The sequence below is a fragment of the Triturus cristatus genome, chromosome 3_1 (genome assembly GCF_964204655.1).
Source record: "Triturus cristatus chromosome 3_1, aTriCri1.1, whole genome shotgun sequence".
NCBI classification, from domain to species: domain Eukaryota; kingdom Metazoa; phylum Chordata; class Amphibia; order Caudata; family Salamandridae; genus Triturus; species Triturus cristatus.
In genome coordinates, this window is record NC_140583.1 from 123,085,585 (window position 1) to 123,103,906 (window position 18,322).

Genomic DNA, 18,322 nt, shown 5'->3' on the forward strand with positions numbered 1-18,322 from the left:
CTGAAGGGTAATCGGAGAGTTCAGTGAGTCCTTATCCGAACCGTTTAGTTTAGGAAGACCCAATGAGGTTAGGTACCTGTCACAATTTTCCGAGTCAAAGTCTAGGTTGTTTTTGTACAAGTCTTGGTAAAATGATTTGAACGTATTAAGAATGAGATTCTGCTTTGTTTGGATGACATTGTCGCTATCTTTTACTGAGGCAATGTTGAATTGCTTATGTTTATGTTTTAGATATGATGCTAAGATCTTCCCAGCTTTGTTGCCCTCACAAGTTCTTAGAGCCTTAAACGTATTAATCCAGACCCCTGCCCTTCTGCTGAGTATCGAGTTGTATTCATATTTGAGTTTGGTGAGGTCATTTAAAATGTTCGAGTTTTGGAGATCTGCTATATGGGCGGTTTCCAGCTTTTTGATGTTGTCTTCCAGAGTGGATAGGTCTTTGTTTAGTTTTTTGTTAGTATGGGCTCGGATGCCTATTATTACTCCTCTCAAAGTGGCTTTGAGTGCCTCCCAAACACTCGCTATGTCTGAGTCGGGGGTGTCATTATGTTTGAGGTAATCAAGGATGGCCTCCTCGATTTTTCGTTTGTTTTCTGGCTCAGAGAATATTTCGTCATTGAATCTCCATATTTTAGGGGGGAGAATGGAACTAGAGCCCACTAATTTGGTCTGAATGCTGGAGTGGTCGGAAATCAGTTTAGGGGCAATACTGGTTTCGTCGATGAGGTGGGTGAAGGGGCTATTAATGAGGATATAATCTATCCTCGAGTAGGAATTATGAGGATGCGAGTAGAAAGTGTAATCACGGCCATCAGGGTGTTGGAGTCTCCATGAGTCGTGTAAGTTGAATCTGGAACATAGGCGTTGTAAACTAGTATGTGAGCGTGTGGGGTGGTAGAAGGGGTAGAGGTTTTAAAAAATACAAGTATACATTGACTGTCGGTCTCCGCTCCACTTGATGCGCTGCGCCTTGCGATTCTGCCCCTTTCTGTTAACGCCCCCACCCAGAATGTATGAGATCCCAGAGTAACGTATTTCCATTTCCATCAGGAGTGACGGGAACTAAATACAATCTCTTAACGGAGCCTGTGATAGTGAGAGGAGGGAATTCAGAAGGATGAATAAGAGATGCGAGTTAAGAAGCAATGTTGGCTCCTAAGATGCAAATTGTTCACGTGATCTTTACTTTCATAGAACATGATGCACTTTTAACATCGTCATAACCAAAAAAACAACGTTTGCTTTCAAGCAATTATGTAGCATATTTACAAGGGCCATAGCTCTGCTTTTTTGGCTTTTAAAGCCAAGAAAGCGGATATAAAAATATAACATGCATTTGCGCATGTTAGCACCCTTTTACCCGACGCCTCCCTTTGCATCTCTAATGAGATGCAAAGTGGGCGTCACTGGGCAGTACAACCTTGTAAATATCGCTGATGTACACATTGCGATATTTACAAGGCTACCCACACATTTTAGCAGACGTTAGTTTTTGGAGAAAACAGCTGTTTTCTCCAAAAACTAACGTCTGCTAAAATTCAGACTTAGCTATACTTACCATTGGGGGTGGATTATGCTGATACGACCGCAGGGTTGTATCAGCAAGGTTATCGCCGTTTTCCATGGAACATCGCTGGAAAACCAGCGATGTTCCATGGAAAACATCGCTGGGAAATTATCGCCATTGGGCTATGCGTTGTTAATACAACGCTAGCATGGCGATAATTTCCTGCGATAGCCAGCAATAAAAATGTTCTCGCTAAGAGCGGCCAGCGATAATTATCGCTTCCGCTTGTTAATATGCCCCAATGTTTTTCCACACTTCAGTTGGAAAACCCTCCAACTACCTGGAGCACATCAAGACGTTTTTTAACCTGGTAAAGAAGCGGAAGGTACATTTGCTTATATATTTTTTCTTATGAAGGCCGCAGGCGTTTTTTCTGAGCCAGGACCTTCCGGAGCTGGGAAGCAGCTCTGCTCGCCTCATGACGGCCACTCAGTGTGATCTTCGGCTTAGTTCCAAAGGTGAGAGGGATCCTGGGTATTGCAGCCAGGCACTGAGTCCTCGAGATGGAGACACTAGTGAAATTCACTAAACCCTTTCTCCTGACAGCCAGGGCACATCTGTGGGTGAGGGAGGCAGGGGAGCTGCTTCAGGCGTGGATTGGTGGGCCACCAGCATTATTAACAACAATCATTACAAGGAAGGAGAGGGCCAATATCCCAGTTGTCCTGGCAATAGTGCAGGAAGTTTTCATTTTAATCTGGAAAGTTGCAGAAAGGGCCCACTGGCACTCACTTTTGGGGACCATTACATCAGATTTTGACCCGGAGCAAGAGAGAGAGAGAGAAAAAAAAACGAGGAAATGAAAAAGAAGAGAAGGACAGAAAAACATTAACAAAGGGCAAAAGCAAGGCTGAGAAAGAATCAGCAAGAGTGAAATAAAGGGGCAGGGAGTGCATGGCGGTGGAAGAAAGAGGCATGAGGTGAATCAAGACTACACTGCCTTGAAATTTGGAAATCCCAACATTCGTCTGCACCGGCTGCAAGCTTCTGAGAAGCCTTTGGGCGCCAGCACTTATTGTTTTACAAATTAAGCACTGAGCACAGGCCATTAGGTGTAAGGTAGCTTACATAACCCATGACGCAGTAACCCTTGCGTGCGACCCATAAGCAAGCAGCCAAGCCGGTCTAGCAGGAAAGTGCTCACCATGTCACCGTGCAAGTTGCTGACATCAGCACACATTCAGCTGCACAGCTTTCCATTCAGCACAGCAGCGTGCAAGGGTGAGGGAGGCCTCTCATGTAGGGCTCCAGCTGAGCTGAATGCAAACATCTCACATTAATGACACAATTACTTACCAGTAATCTTCATTACCCCGATTCAAAGTCCTCCTCGTTACGGTCCTTACTGCATGAGGCTCTTCCACCTCCGACAGAGCGGTCACCATGCGGTGTGGGGTGGAGGAAGGCTCCGTCCCTCGCTCTCCCGCTTGTGAATCCCACGCTCCAGTACAGAGGTACAATCCAGGGAGGAGCTGAGGAAGAAAACTGACACAAGGAGGACTTTGAATCGGGGACTGAAGATTACTGTAAGTAATTGTGTCAGTACTCCCTCATGCCGTCCTCCTTGTCCCAGTCCTTGCCATGTGAAGATGTATCAAGCTGTAATCACTTGCACCGACACTCCACCTATGCAGTCAAAAACAACTTAGACCAATTGGTAATGACACCATTGGCGATCTCAAAACAGTGGCAGCAAAGTTCACATCAGTGTCTGAAAGAGATCCAATCCATAGTGTTTTTACAAATGTTTCATGGGTCAACCATGTCACTGCTCCACACATTTCCTGTACTGAGGCACCCCCAGTACCGCCTAAGAGGGTGCTACAGCTCTTGTCGATCTCCCCTGAATCACTGGCGGGAAAGATTCACCTAGAGGTTTGTACAACTGAGCTATAGCTTGACAGGCCACCTATCATCAGTATGAGTAGACACTTGCATGCCTTTATTTCCTGTGGCATGTGAAACAAACAGAGAATTAGACACCTTAAACTTCTTGGTACATTGTAGGTAGATGGGCATGGCCCACATGACATCAAGGGAAGAGGGAATCTCTGAATGCATCTTAGAAGGGAAAACTGGTAGAGGTATTTCTGGAGACAAATGAAAAAGAGAATTTACTTTTGGGACAAACTTAGGATCTAACTTAAGAACCACCCTATTGGTATAAAAAAAAATTACAAACAAAATACAGGTAAGAAATTACTGGTGACACAATTTCACCCAAGCTTTGATGGCGTTATGTCAATTTTTAGGGGGTTCTTAGCTGATAACGAACCGCAAATCAGAATCCTCTCGGGGTTCCAAGGGTTGCTGTTGTAAACCTCTCAACACAATAGAGAGCTACCATATCAGAGCTTAAGAGAGAGATGGAGGTCTCCGTAACCTGAAACTCTTGAAGAGTCTGACTACCAAAGGAGTGATCACGCTCTAGTCTAGATTTCATCTTAGATGACTGATCTCTAGCCACTGTGAAGACAAAGTAGAGGCGCTAGGTATTTCACAAACCCTCCCTTAAAAAATCAAGGAGTTCATACTGTTCATCTGATCTTGGATCTGTCCCTTTTGCAACACATGAAAGTCAAAATACTTCCAATACTTCCTATCGGAAGCTAATGTCGAGGGCTATCTGGAGCCATGAAGATCTCTCGCTTCATGTCCCAACAACCCAGTTGCCCCAAGCCTACCCTCTCTAGCTCCAAGCTGTCAGCCTAAGATGTCGGAGAGCAGAAACTAGAGAGGAGATAGTTGCAGATGTAAGTAGAGATAAGTCCCCTTGGCCAATGATACAATAAAAGAGAACCAAGGGTGGTGGGGTCTGAATGAGGCCATCAGAATCATTAATACCCTTTCCTCTCAAATCTTCTGAAGCACAATCGGGAGGAGGGGAATCAGATGAAAGGCATATAGCAGGCGCTATGGCAAAGGAACTGATATGGCATCCATTGCCCATGGCTAGGGGCATGCTGTCTCTGTCAGAATACTGAAAGCATCATGTTATGTGGAGAAGTGAACAGGTCCATTCAAGGTGTCCGGGAGGACACAAACACAATAGAACTCCCAAACAGACAGGTGATAATTCACTGCAGACGTAAGATACCAGCTAACTCTGTCTGCTTGAAAACTCAAGGGAATATTTACACGGGTAGTGGCGGAGTGAGGCGTCAGCCTTCCTAGCTTAACACCTCACTCCGGCACTTCAGAAACGCAGGGGTGCACCATATTTACAAGAATATGGTGCAGTCCTGTGTTTCATCCTGCGCTGGTGCTAAACTTAGCAGCCTAGTGCCTATGTAGGCACCCTTGCACCATAGTGCAAGGGTGTCTGCATGCAGGGGAAGATTGTTTATGTGTAGGAAGGTCCTTCTTCCTGCACATAAACAATCTTTAAATGCTGTTTTGTAACTTCTATGTGTGCTGCTTAATGCATCAGACATAGAAGTTGCAAAACAAAATTTTTTAAATGATTATTTATCGGCAGGAAGGGGGACCTTTCCTGTACATAAACAATCATTGGACTTTTGGTGTATCCATGTGTGCTGTGCTAATCAGCACACATGAAATAGCAAAAACGAGGAGAAATGAAACATTTCTCCTCGTTGCGCCGGGGTAAGACCAGGTTTTCCCTGGTGTTAATTCTGGTGCAGCCTCCTATTTACGCCTCCCTTGTAAATAGGGGGCAGCGTCAGAATCAATGGGTGTTGCGGTGGAACCCCCACAGCAACACCCATTGCCCTCCTCTTTCACGCTAAGCATAGTGTGAAATGGGGCCTTATTTACAATGCAGCGTTAAGCCACGTTAAGCGGCTTAATGGTGCCTTGTAAATAAGGCGCAGCCCCTATTGCCACAGGAACATCTTAGAAAGTGATGTTCCCGTGGCGGAATATGCCCCACCTTTCTCAAAGGAAGAACTGTATACAACAACTCCATCTGGAAAGTCTCTACTACGACATATATATATTGAAAACCTTGAGATCCGATTGTCGGTGATACCTGCCACCTGTCTTCGGGACTAGAAATAAACTAGAGTAAATTGCTTTTCCACTTCCATGGTCTGGCACCAGAATCACAGCCCCCTTGACCAGTAATGAATGCATTCCTAGGCACATAGATTGTTTCTTCAAGTCATCCTTCGTAATACGGTGCGAAGAAAACAGCCTGTTGGTGGGGCAGGAGAGAAGGGAATGCGATAACCATCTCTTACAATAGATAGGACCCAAACATCTGAGACAAACTTTCCCCACTGATGGGCAACATCTCTCAATCTTGCTCCAACCCCATGATAGTCATTGACTTGATAATTCTTGATCTTGAGCAACCCCAGTCAGGGTTTTGTTGCGAGCACAGCCCCGACCAATGGCTCAGCCACGCAAGGGTCGCTTGTCCTGAGTTTTTTGCATTTGCACTTTTGCTAGCAAAGTCTTCTTGTTCCCAAAGAGTTTGAAGGGCTTAAGGAACTTCTTTTTCTTGCCCACTTTTTGGACTATGTCATCCAATTCTGGACCAAACAGCTTTGGTCTTGTAAAAAGCAACTTCTGAATAAGAGTGCTTCCATGATTACACCCATAGGAGACAATGTCCTGCAATCGCTGCTGCTCATGAGATGCTGCTGCCCAGAGTCCCTCAAATGTCATATCAAACAGCTACTGTGCAAGGAGATCCATTTTGGCAGGAAGTGGTGTAGGACCTTCCTTCTCTTGTAAACCGTCAAGCATTTGCTGGAAATCTTTGAGTAGGACCTATGTTCAGGGCCGGACTGGGAACCAAAACCTGTCCCTGGCAAACTCCTCGGGTGGCCCCCTGTGGGGTTGAGGGGGTGCGGCCGAGCTGTTTGCAAGGGCCGGTTTCATCTCATTTTGTTACAGGGGACCGATATTGCAGGCCCCCGGTGACAGAAATGGACCCCCAGGGGTCCAAAACCGCCCCCCACCCTGGCGGCCCACTGGGGAGATGCCCGGTGCCCGCAACGGCCAGTCCGGCCCTGCCTGTGTTGCATAAGCAGCATATGTGTTTGCGCTATAGAGAAATGATCTTCTGCAAATTATCGCTAAACGTTAGCTTCCACCTTCCTACCAACAATATTAGGCAAGGTCGAGTCCTTTGAGGCTAGCGGTGAAGGATACGCCACTATTATATTTACTTTTGAAACATGAGGAAAGTCCATCTCAAAGCTTTGCAGGGGAGATCTTTTATTAAGCAAGTGAGGAATGTACGTTTTGTCTACATCCTTCCACTCCTTTAATAGTAATTGCTTAATTACCTCATGGATAGGCAAATCCATCACCTGGGCCCACAGTATTGCGAATAGAACCATTGTTTAAAACCCAGGATTCCCAGATATGACTAAGTAGGTCACGCATTTGGACGAGCTGCATGTACTTGCTCTTCTGGTCATCCGCAATCTCCTCCTCCAGTTTCTCTCTTTGCCTCTTTGCTCTAGGCTCATCAAGGGGCGAGTCCACTGCCTCCTCGATTAGGACCTGTAAGTCGCCTTGCAAAATTTGCAGTACCTCCTTCTCCTCTGGGATTTCCATATTACACTGCTTGGAGCTTGTGTTTCTCCCTTCCATGTAAGTCGCTTCTCTAACAAACAACTGCTACAGTGGTGTCTGTTTAAACCAATACTTCTCCAACCCTAATGGGGATTGCGTCAGCGGCAATGCAGAGACCTTGGCGCGGCAGACGTATCAATTAACCTTATACTACTTCCATTAGGACATGCAAAAATTGAATCTTTAAAACATACCATATCAATAAGAAAAAAATAAGAAAAAGATGTGTGGCTTATCTCTCTCTAGACAGAGAAAACATAGAACAGGAAGTGAGGGTGCGGAGCCTTCTTCAACCCCACATAGTGGAAACAGAAGAAGGATTTTAGTTTGAGATCACAGATATCAAAGCATGGCAAACGCATTGTCTGAGGCAGAGGATGCCTTATTAGTAAAGACTGGGACACAGAGAACAAGATGAGGGGTAATGTCTATGACATATGTGAGACTCATTAGTCAATCTTTATATTCTCCCTGGGGGCTTTTTGCTTCACGTCACTGACTCTCTTCAAGCCTTGCGGGATGCAGTGACAGGGCCGAACTGACCTATAAGGCAATCTAGCAGTGCCCGCAGGGCTGGTCGGACTGGTCAGTATGTGGGACAGATTTTGGCAGTTTGTGGGCCTGTTACATGGATTGGTGAGCTGGTTTTTATTGTTGATTTCCCTAATACTACCACAAATATTACCTGCAAGAAGCACAGATGCATGCAGTCTCCTATACCTTGCAAACCACTTGCACAGCGTGTCTTTACAAGTTCAAAACTGCTGCCTAGCAAATGTGAGCCACTTTTTTTCGCTGCTTTGCTGATGAGGGCCACGTTTCTATTGATGCCCAGGCCTTTTTTCTGTTCCAGTTTGACCTTTTACGATGGCATTATATATGTGTTAATTTAACGCATGATGCCTGACACTTTCCAGGGTTGATGAACCAGTATCAGACTGGACCTCCCAAAATCCCACTCTCTCATAGAGTTCCAATTTGTTTAGGGCAGGTCCTCATGCCAGCTCCCCCTGTGACAGTTCTGCATCTAGCGTGCCCTCAGTCCACTACCCTCTGCTGCCTGTCTACCTGCTGCTCTCTGTTTGTGCCTCCTCTGCTTGTTTCTTGCTCTGTTTTGCCTCTTCTGCACGTTTTCCTGCCCCCTATTTTGCCATTTTCTGCTCATTTTTCTCTCCTCTGTTATGGCTTTTCTGCTAGCTTTTCTGTCCTCCGTTTTGACTTTTCGGCTCGTTTTACTACCCTCTGTTTTGCCCTCCTCTGTTTAGCCTTTTCTGCTCATGTTTCCATCCACTGTTTTGCTATTTCAGATCGCTTGTTTTTCTGTCCTCTGTTTTGCTTTTTTCTACTAATTCTTCTCTCTTCCTGCTGCTTCCTCAAGACCTGGGTTTTCGACGGAGACCTCGCCCCCCATCACCCAGATACCCCCAAGCGCAACAGTGCCTCGCTCTACAACTATTGGCTGATTGGTTGATATGGCAGGGGGCAAGGGAGGTAGGACTGGGCAGCAGGACAGACAAAGAGGTGATGGTGGACCCCCACCACTCTACCCAAGGTTAGCTCAATCATGCAATGGTGGGAGATGAGGAAGGAGGGCCCAATTTGTAAAAAATCCTATATTGACCCTCAACAAGCCCACACAGGCTGCACCAGCAAGGGCCTCACCAATGATGTCAATCAAATTGTGGGTTGGTTGAGGAACATAACAGAAAATTTGTTATCAGAACCATGCCTGTGAGAGACAAAAAGAGCCAGAAAATAAACGCAGAGGAACAGCTTTGCCTAGTCAAGATGCAGTATTCTATCCCATCTGCAAAAAGAACAATTGATGTATGGAATACTCAACAATGTTAAACATTCATCCCAGTACAGAGATCTGGACCTAAATCCATCGTTGTTTTGCTCATCATGCCTTTCCAGTTTGGACCCAACCATATGCAGATCAGTCTTGACCCTGCTCCCCATTTGATATCCCAAAACCAGTCCCAGGGTGCTTGTTTTTAGTCCAGGGAGGTTGTGGACTAGTAGTTCGGGCTGGACTGTTCCCATGAGGAGCACGGTCAAGACCGATTTGCATATGGGTGGGTTCAAACTGGGGTGGAGTGGTGAGCAAAAAAAGTTAGATTAAACCCGGATCTGTGACTGGGGGTGAATATTTAGATTGTTCATCTTTCTGACCATCATCAGTTTTCTTAGCTTTTGTCACCCTATGCTCAGACGTGGGTCCTGTGCTCCCCATGCCACTAGATTCAATGTAACCTGGCTGATGAGGGGTAATACCCCGAAACTGGACCCAGGAAGCTTGTTTATGGCCCAGGAAGGACTAGACCTGGCAGTTTGGGCTTGACTGTTCCCATGAGGAGCAAGGTCAAGACTGATTTGCATTTGTCTGGGACTACACTGGTGTGGCGTAGTGAGCAAAAAATGATGAATTAAACCCAGATATGTGACTGGGAGTGTATATTTGCATTGTTCATCATTCAGTCCATAATTTGTTCTCTTTGCTTGTAATCTATGCCATCTCATAAACATTTTTTATTGAATCTACTATTACTTGCATTCATCAATATTCTACTCACTTAGACAATTACAGTTTCAGACATTTGCCTAGCTGCTCACTTAGTGAACAATGTCCTGCAGCTACTCCATTAGCCAAGACCACAGGCAATAAAGGAAACCATGTTGCTTTCTGATTCACTGCCAAAGGAGACCATACCTTAACCTACGCTACAACACTATCTGATGCAACATGTTGAACATTCCAGGCTGAGGATATCATGGATAGAGTTGGTTGAAATTTTGTAGTCTGTGTTAGTTGCCAGCAACTCTCATAGCAAAAAGATTTTCAAGAGAGCCCTTTATACTGGCCTCAGACTGAAAAAAATCCACAGATAGCAGCTTACCACCACATTCCTAGGATCCCTGAGCGATAAGCAGTTCTCAAGTGGTTCACAGGCAGATCTTCCCACAGTTAGTCTATTTTTCACTTTTCGACGCCATTTAGGTGCTGCCAGGGGTCGCAGCTGTGACCCCTACTGTACTCCTTGTGACCCCTGGCACTACATTTGTGACCCTTGGCCTCAGAGATGGCAAAATCAGTACCAGGAACAAATGGGCAGTTTGTCCTAATGAGCATCGGTTTGAGCTCCACTTTCGTTTTTTTATGTCAATGTTTTATTATACAAATAGTGAATAACATATTATTCACTATTGGTGTAATAAAGAATGGACGACAGTTAGCTGGAAAACGACCCTCACTGGCAGCTGAGGTAAGCAAAAAATACTTTTAAGTATATGACGTGTGAGTGCTTGCAATGAGAGTTTGTTTATATGAGAGAGCGTTTGCCATATCACTGAGCTCGCCTAGACTGATCACTGCATCGTACTCTTCACCATCTCGGGATCCACTGGTAACACCACCATGCCACCCCGGCAACCATCACCGCAGCTGGAACAAAGTGTCTGAGACCCAGTGGACCTACGCCTTCTCTGCCTCTCTCCCTGACACCTCCACCAACCTAGAACGAGCGGTAAGGAACGTCTCCACTTGGATCACCAACTGCACCAACAAGATTGCCCCCCTCAAGTGCCCCAAACTCAAGAAACCACTTAAACAAGCCAGTTGGTACACCATGAAACTAATAACCACCAAACGTACTTTAAAGTGTCCTCAAAGGAGATGGTGGACCACCAAGGAGCCCACGGACCAAGCTAGGTTCAAGTAATCCCTGAACCACTATCACCAACTCCTGAAAAAGACAAAAAGGAACACCCTCTTCAATCGCATTGTAGCTATCTTGAATGACAGGAAAGAACTCTTCAACATTGTGAGAGAATTCTCCAACTCCTCAGCAACCAAAAACATCATCACCCCCTCTCAGGAACTGTGCAACACCCTGGTGAACTTCTTCCATGACAAGCTTGCCACCATCTACAAACTTCAAACTCCAACCCACCACCGCCGACACTCTCAACTGCCTCTCCTTCTCCAATGGGATTCCCACCAACCTACTCACCACCTGAACCAGCTCAAGACATCACCACCATCATGAACTTCATCCGCTCTGGAGCCTCCTCGGACCCCTGTCTCCATCACATCTTCAACCTCAGGAGCAAGATAATCAGCAAGGAGCTCACTACCATCTTCAATGCATCCCTCTCCCCAGCCATCATACTCAATTAATGGAAACATGCAGAAGTCAAACCCCTACTCTAGAAGCATTCCACCAACCCTAGCTACCTGAACGACTATGTCCCATCTCTCTGCTCCTCTTTCCAGCCAAAGTCCTCGAAAAGACAATCAACTGCCAAATCACGGAGCACCTGGAGAACTTCAGTCTTCTAGACACCTCTCAATCTCGATTCTGCACCAACCATAGCACCAAGACCACCCTGGTGACTGCAGCCAACATCATCAGAAACCCCTTTGACTAGGGAGAAACAGCAGTCCTCATCTTCTTCGACCTCTCAGCGGCATTCAACACCGTATGCCACCACACCCTCATCAAGAGACATCACCACATTGGAATCCAAGGAAACACCTTCAAATGAATCACCTCCTTCCTCACCTAAAGAACTTAGGGAGTATGCCCACCTCCTTTGACCTCAGATCTCAAGAACATTATCTGTCCCTCAAGGCTCATACCTTACCTCTACACTGTTCAATGCCTAGCTGACCCCCCTGGCCAACATTGCTAAATCCCGTGGACTCAACATCATATTCAATGCCAACAACACCCAGCTCATCCTCTCGCTAACCGAAGACCCATCCTCCCCCAGGGCCAGCTTCCGCAGTTGCATTAATTGGGTCACCGACTGGATGAAAGACAATAGCTTCAAACTCAACACAGACAAGATGGAAGTACTGATCTTCGGGAACAACGCCTCGTCATGGAACGACTCCTTGTGGCCTTCCGAATTTGGACCATTGCCGATGCCGTCTGACCATGCTCAGAACCTTGGCATCATCTGTTCCCCATGAAAAACTAAATCAATGCAGTCTCCACCACATGTTTCTGCACCCTGTGCATGCTCCGTAGTATCTTCAAGACTGCAGACCATGCAGAACTCAGTGACCTGACTCATCCTCGACCTCCCCAGATAAAAACACATCACCCCCCACCACGGGAAACTTTACTGGCTGCCCCTCCAGAAGAGATGCCAATATAAGATGCTGATCCACACCTACAAATCCTTTCACAACCAAGTACTAGAATACATCAACTACTGCGTCAACTTCCACCAACCCACCAGAAACCTGTACTCCGCCTACCTCTCCCTCGCGCACAACCCCCGCATCCGCCAAAGCAACAGTGGAGGCCACTCTTTTTCCTATCTCGCGGCGAAGGCCTAGAACAACCTCCCCCTTCACCTCCGAACAGCATTCTCTCTGTGGAAATACAGGAAAGGACTCAAGACCTGGCTGTTCAACTGAACCCCCACTACTGCATGATTCACAGCGGCTCAAGACCCTCACAGGTGATTAGCCGCATCCTACAAATCCTGACTAATCTTATCTGATATGTGTGAATTTATGTGTAAGCGTGTGTGAGTAAAAGTAAAGGTCAAATAGCGTGTGATGTCACTCCCACACTCTTGGCACTTTGGCAAAATTGACGTTCATGTTGGTCAGCCAGCATCCAATCAGAATAGATCTAACAGAGAGCCCTATTCAGATTGATTTATTTTTTTTATAACTTTTTTTTATTGGAAAATGGCATGACACATAGGCAATATAATTACAAGCATGTAAGTAATAAATGCTACATTGTAAATGGTTCATTAAAACATTCTGATCTCAAAATGAAAGTGACAGTTTTGATTGTACGAAGTTAGGTCCCACTGGTGATATCCTGTCTGGATCTTGGAGGTTCACAAACCCCTCCCCTGTGGACATTACATTGCCCCCATATTTGCGTCCATTTGTTTGGGCACTCCCTGGCTTCGTAAATGGACTTCTCCGTAACCATATACCAGTCCATATCTCTGCCCCAGTCTGCTGTATTCAGTGGGTTCAGAGCCCTCCACAATCGGGCAATATTCCTTTTGGCAACCATCAGCCCCACGGTAACCCACGTTTGTTCCCTGGAGTTCAAGTCAGTAGGATCCCATACATTCAACAGAGCCAATTTAATATTGCAATGAATCTGTTGCCCCAACGCTTCCTCCATCAGTCGCACAATCCCCTCCCAATAGCTTTGGATCACTGCACATTCCCAGAGAGTATGGATAAAAGTTCCCTCCTGCCCACATTGTCGCACTCAGCCACCATGTAGAATGTAACCCATGCTAACCATCAGGGGCCCTGACAGGTAGAATCTATGGAGAAGCTTTAATTGCACCAGACGGAGCCTAGAGGAGATGGGCACCTCCCGAGGGAAGCCCACTGCCGTCTGCCACTCCTCATCATACAAACCCGCCACATTGTGGTCCCATTTGGCTCTCAGGGGATCCGTCATGTTGTTGATGAGCTTTTTATAAATGAGTGATATGGCTTTCTGCGGTAGGTCACCGTCCAAAATTCTGTCTTCGAGTGGGGAGGATTCAGGGAGTTCACTACCCTTGGGAAGCACAACGAGCAAGGCATGCCTAATTTGAAGATATCTGAAATATTCAGACTGGGCTAGATCGTATTCTTGTTGCAACTGGGAAAAAGGGACCACCTCACCCGACTTCCTTAAATCACCCACCTTGGAGATACCTATGAGGTCCCATCTGTCGAAGCCATCTGTATCCAGACTGCGTTCTCTAAGTCCAAGATTTCTCCCTCTAAGCACCTCATATCTGCTCCCCTCTCTCTACGCTGTCCAGCGATTTGGGCCAAGACAGGCCCCCGTATAACGACCTTGTAGGCCTCCCAAAGCGTATTCATCGAGTCAACCGACCCTTCATTTTCCTGAAAGTAAACTTACTTATCCCTGATGTGGGGAGTCGTGAGGTACCAGGAGTTAATCCGGGCAATACGGCCGACTGTGGGCTCGCTCACCTCTAGGCGACACTGTATGGGTGAATGATCGGAGATCCCCCTAGCCAGGTGCTGTATGTACCTGACAGTGTGGAGCTGATGCGCTAGCGTCAACACATAGTCTATACAGGACATACTGCGATGAGGGTCAGAGAAGTAGGCGTATTGTAGGTCTGCCGGGTGCAGTCCCCTCCAGACATCCACCAGTCACATCGCTCCCAGAAAGCTGTGGACCCGCCTGCGGGAGTGCGACAGTGCACTCTGGGGCCACCGGTCGAGGGAATCAGAGAAAATAGAATTGAATTCGGCCCGATCAACAATCTGCCATCTGGTAAGTCTAAAAGGAGATCTCCAAGATCTACGAAGGCCTGAGTTTTCAGTCCCGGCGGTATGTAAACAGAAAGGAGATTGAGTGTGCGTCCCTACCAGGTCCGGGAGACAGCCACGAATCTACCCAGGGCATCAGTGCGGACCGAGTCAATAGTCATGGGGAATGATTTACGGACCAGTATGCCCACTCCCCGGGAACCAGAACCGAAGGCCGAGTGTGCCACCAGCTGGAAACCCCATCGCGACAGGGCCTTACATGCATTTCCAAGCAGGTTGGTCTCCTGTAGGAGGAGTGGCGCTTTAAAAATTGCAGAACAACGCCCCGTTTAATCTTATCTCCCAGTCCATTGACATTCCACGACAGCAACTTAAGCTTCTGTCTAGTCATCGTGCCCATCACTTCTTCTTAGGAGTACGCTCAGTCACGGAGGGAACAACCCAGAAGGGCCCCCAGGAGGAGACACTCCCATAGACCATTTCCTCTTTACAAATAGATATACCAAAAGCATGGAACCTGAAACTGTCACTACATGAAGCCAGTCAGATTTGTCATACCTGTCACACATACAAAATACAAAACAACACTGAACAAACCCCCCCACCCCCCTCACCTGCGCCAAAGAGAGTAAACAGAATAGCGATCTGGCAATGGGTCTCAGTGGATCAACACTTGGCACAGGAACCCGACACCCCAAATGCAATAAACAGAACCCCCCTCCCTGTCACCCGAACTTGCAGAGTGCCTATCGCCCACCCTTTAAACTTGTGGGTGCGTGTGTCCAACCGGGCACCCGTCCCAAAAACCACAGTAACTGGTAAACCCATTGCAGACTCAAATAAGGGCATACGATCGCAAATCAATCTCCAATTCACAGTGTGTCCATTGCGAAGAAGTCCCAGAGTCACAGTTCCATAAGGAGTTCAAGTTCTAAGAGGGCAGGAGTCCCACCCCATTCAGTCGGCAAAGAGGTAAATTCCCCCTCATGATAAAAGCAACTTATGGACCAGTTATTCAGACCCTCCTGTCGCCGCCTCCTGTTTGCCGGCCGGGGAACCTCCGCTGGATTCTTCAGTGAACTTCTCGAGTCTCGCCCACCCGGGCTCGGTTGCCCTCGCGGCCTGCAACACGCCAGCTATCTAACCAGTCCCAGGCCTCCTCAGGGATGGTGAAGAACCAAGCCTTTCTGTCCAACTCCACCCTCAGCTTGGCCGGAAAGAGTATAGCGTATTTCAGATCCCGCTAACGAAGTGCCTTCTTAACATCGGGAAAGCTGCGCCTCTGTCTCTGCACCCTGAGGGTGAAGTCCGGGAAGAAGGTGATTCTACTGTTTTGGAATTCCAATGGGGGCGCTGACCAGTCAGCCTGCAGGATGGTGACTCGATCTCTGAAATTGAAAATCCTAGCCAGTAAGAGCCGCGAGGGGTCTGCCGCCCGGCACTCAGTGAGCTCTTTCCATGGCGAAGAAATTGGATAGACCGCTTGGTTTGAGGTAGGTGGTGACCAAGTCCTCTACAAACAAGTCGGCTGACGGCCCCTCCGCCCGTTCCGCAACCCCCAAGATGCGGACGTTTTCACGCCTAGAGCACCCTTCATAGTCATACAGCTGCGCTTCTAGTTTGGTGGTGTGGGCCTGAAGGTCATCCATCTTGCGCTGTAGATTTGTGGTGTCGCCAACCAAGGAGCTGTCTTTTATTTCTACCTCTTTTAGGCGCGTATTCATGGAGCGCATATTCTTGGCTTGGACCGCCGCTTTGGAACTATGACTCCCAGCCATAATGAGGACGCCTTGGGTGATGTGTGTTCGGGAGGAGAGAGAGCAAGCCCGATCTACGCCACCAGGGATCGGCACCAGGTGATGGTGGCGCTGCTTCCGCGAGACAGGGTGTTTTGCTGTGGGCCGTGAGCCACCAAGGACCAGAATCCAACCATGGGTCCATGCACCACTCCCTGAGGAGAAAAATCTCAAGCCCTCCGCAGTTCCACCAGTTCACAGCCCTGGATCTTACTGAATGGCAGCAATCGTGCGCTCAAAGTGACGGTGGCCCAGCCTCTCCTATCAGTGTCCAATGTCATTCATACAGACCCCCATTGGGTTGCAAAGCCTCCAGGTTGTTTTCGCTCTTTGCTCCAGGGGGGCGGGAAGATCCCCTCCCGTTCACCACGTCTGGCAGCGGTAATTCCTTGGTCAGCCAAGGGTGGACAAGTGGGGCCTCTCCCACTCAGGGTAACAACGAGCGGACCCTGGGTGACAAGGGGCGGCACCGGGCCGTCACAATGTGCTCTGCTCCTTTAGTTGTCAGACAGGACCAAGCCGGCCTGCCCCGGTGGCACTTCATTAATTCTCTATTACCCGGAGCCCAACAGGTGATCTCAGGGCCTCCCTCCAGGGACAGCGGGGCCACAGACTGCACTGCACACCAGTGCCAGCGGGCGCCTCACCCCCGATAACTGCACTACCTGGCACCGCTGGGGGCACTCCAGCGATCGATTGTCCGAGGCTGACCTAGCCTCCTGTCTCGCAGAGTACGCCTCTCCTCTCAGCCGACCCCACACGTGTCTTTTACTCATGCAGGGGCACCGCTCCCGTTCCAGAGGATCCCCGGCTCCACAGGCAGACCCGGACACGGCCGCCTCTGGTAGGAGCAGTAACTCAGGCTTGAGCCTCAGGCAGCGGACCAGGTTCTCTCGTGCTCTGTGCTGCGCAGCACCGCCGCTGGCCGCAGAGTGGATCGACGAGTCAGACGCCGGACCTGCTAGCCGGAATAAGCGGTAACCCGGCTCCTGCAGTTCACTGCGTGTTCCGGTGCTTCACGCAATGATTTCAGCCAGCTACCGGATAAATGTAGATCGGATATTTGCTGGGAACGGGCGCGCTCGGACGGAGCCGCCTTAGTGAGCGGCCATTTCTCACGGTGGTTGGCCATGCCCCCCCCTCAGATTGATTTAAAGGGTGGCAATCTGATTTTCCATCCTGTCATCTAATCACAATTGATTCCTCTGTCAGGGTCACTAAAAGTTTGCAGTAGCCAACCAGAGACGATACGAGCTGAATATTCCTTCAGAGGGAGGGCTTCTTCAAAACTGTAGATTTTGTATATTCAGGACAAAATCTGCCTTTTTCTCTAGTTCAGACACCAAAATTATATTGTCAATTTTGAAAACTTAATTCCATCCAGAGATATACTTAATTTTTTTTTGCAATTTCGCCTTCTGATTGTTGACAAAAAATAATGTTCTAAAAAGTTTATGTTGGCCTTATCAGAATCAAGGAAGAGCCCAGGCCACGCCAGGTCTAACCCGATGGCCTCCCATTCTATTAAAGATAGGTTGTGCCTGGCAGCGGCAGCAGACTGTGATGAGTTCCCTACTCCTAGTTTAACAAGCATTGGCATAGCCAATAGGTCTCGCCTTTGGGGCCTTATAAGTGTTTAGCCATGCAACAGTTGCATAATTAAACACTTATAAGGTCCCAAAAGGGAGACCTATTGGTTATGCCAATGCTTATTTTAACTGCTGCAATCTATTGAAGCCTCACGGAGAACATCAAAGCGATCGCGATCAAACATCAAAGCGGCCGTGAAAGTGAAAGTAATCGCGGTAAAGCGCGCCGCGCACATGCACTGTAGCTCTAGGCTGGCCTGGTAGCACTTTTTGGAGCCCTCACAAAATGTCTCGCCAGACCTGCGCATGCGCTGGGTCAGGCGAGACCTAAAAATTGAACATATCTTGGCTTTTTAAATGGTTGCAGAACTTTTTATATTTGGGAAACCATGTGTGACCTGCTACAATTGTAATACCTTGATCAATGGGACCTTGTACGAGCATGTAGCACTGGGTCTACCATTCTACTAGTGCTGTGCAAAGTTGCATAGTTTTATTTATTGAGAGTGCACATAGTTCATGCGAGAACCAA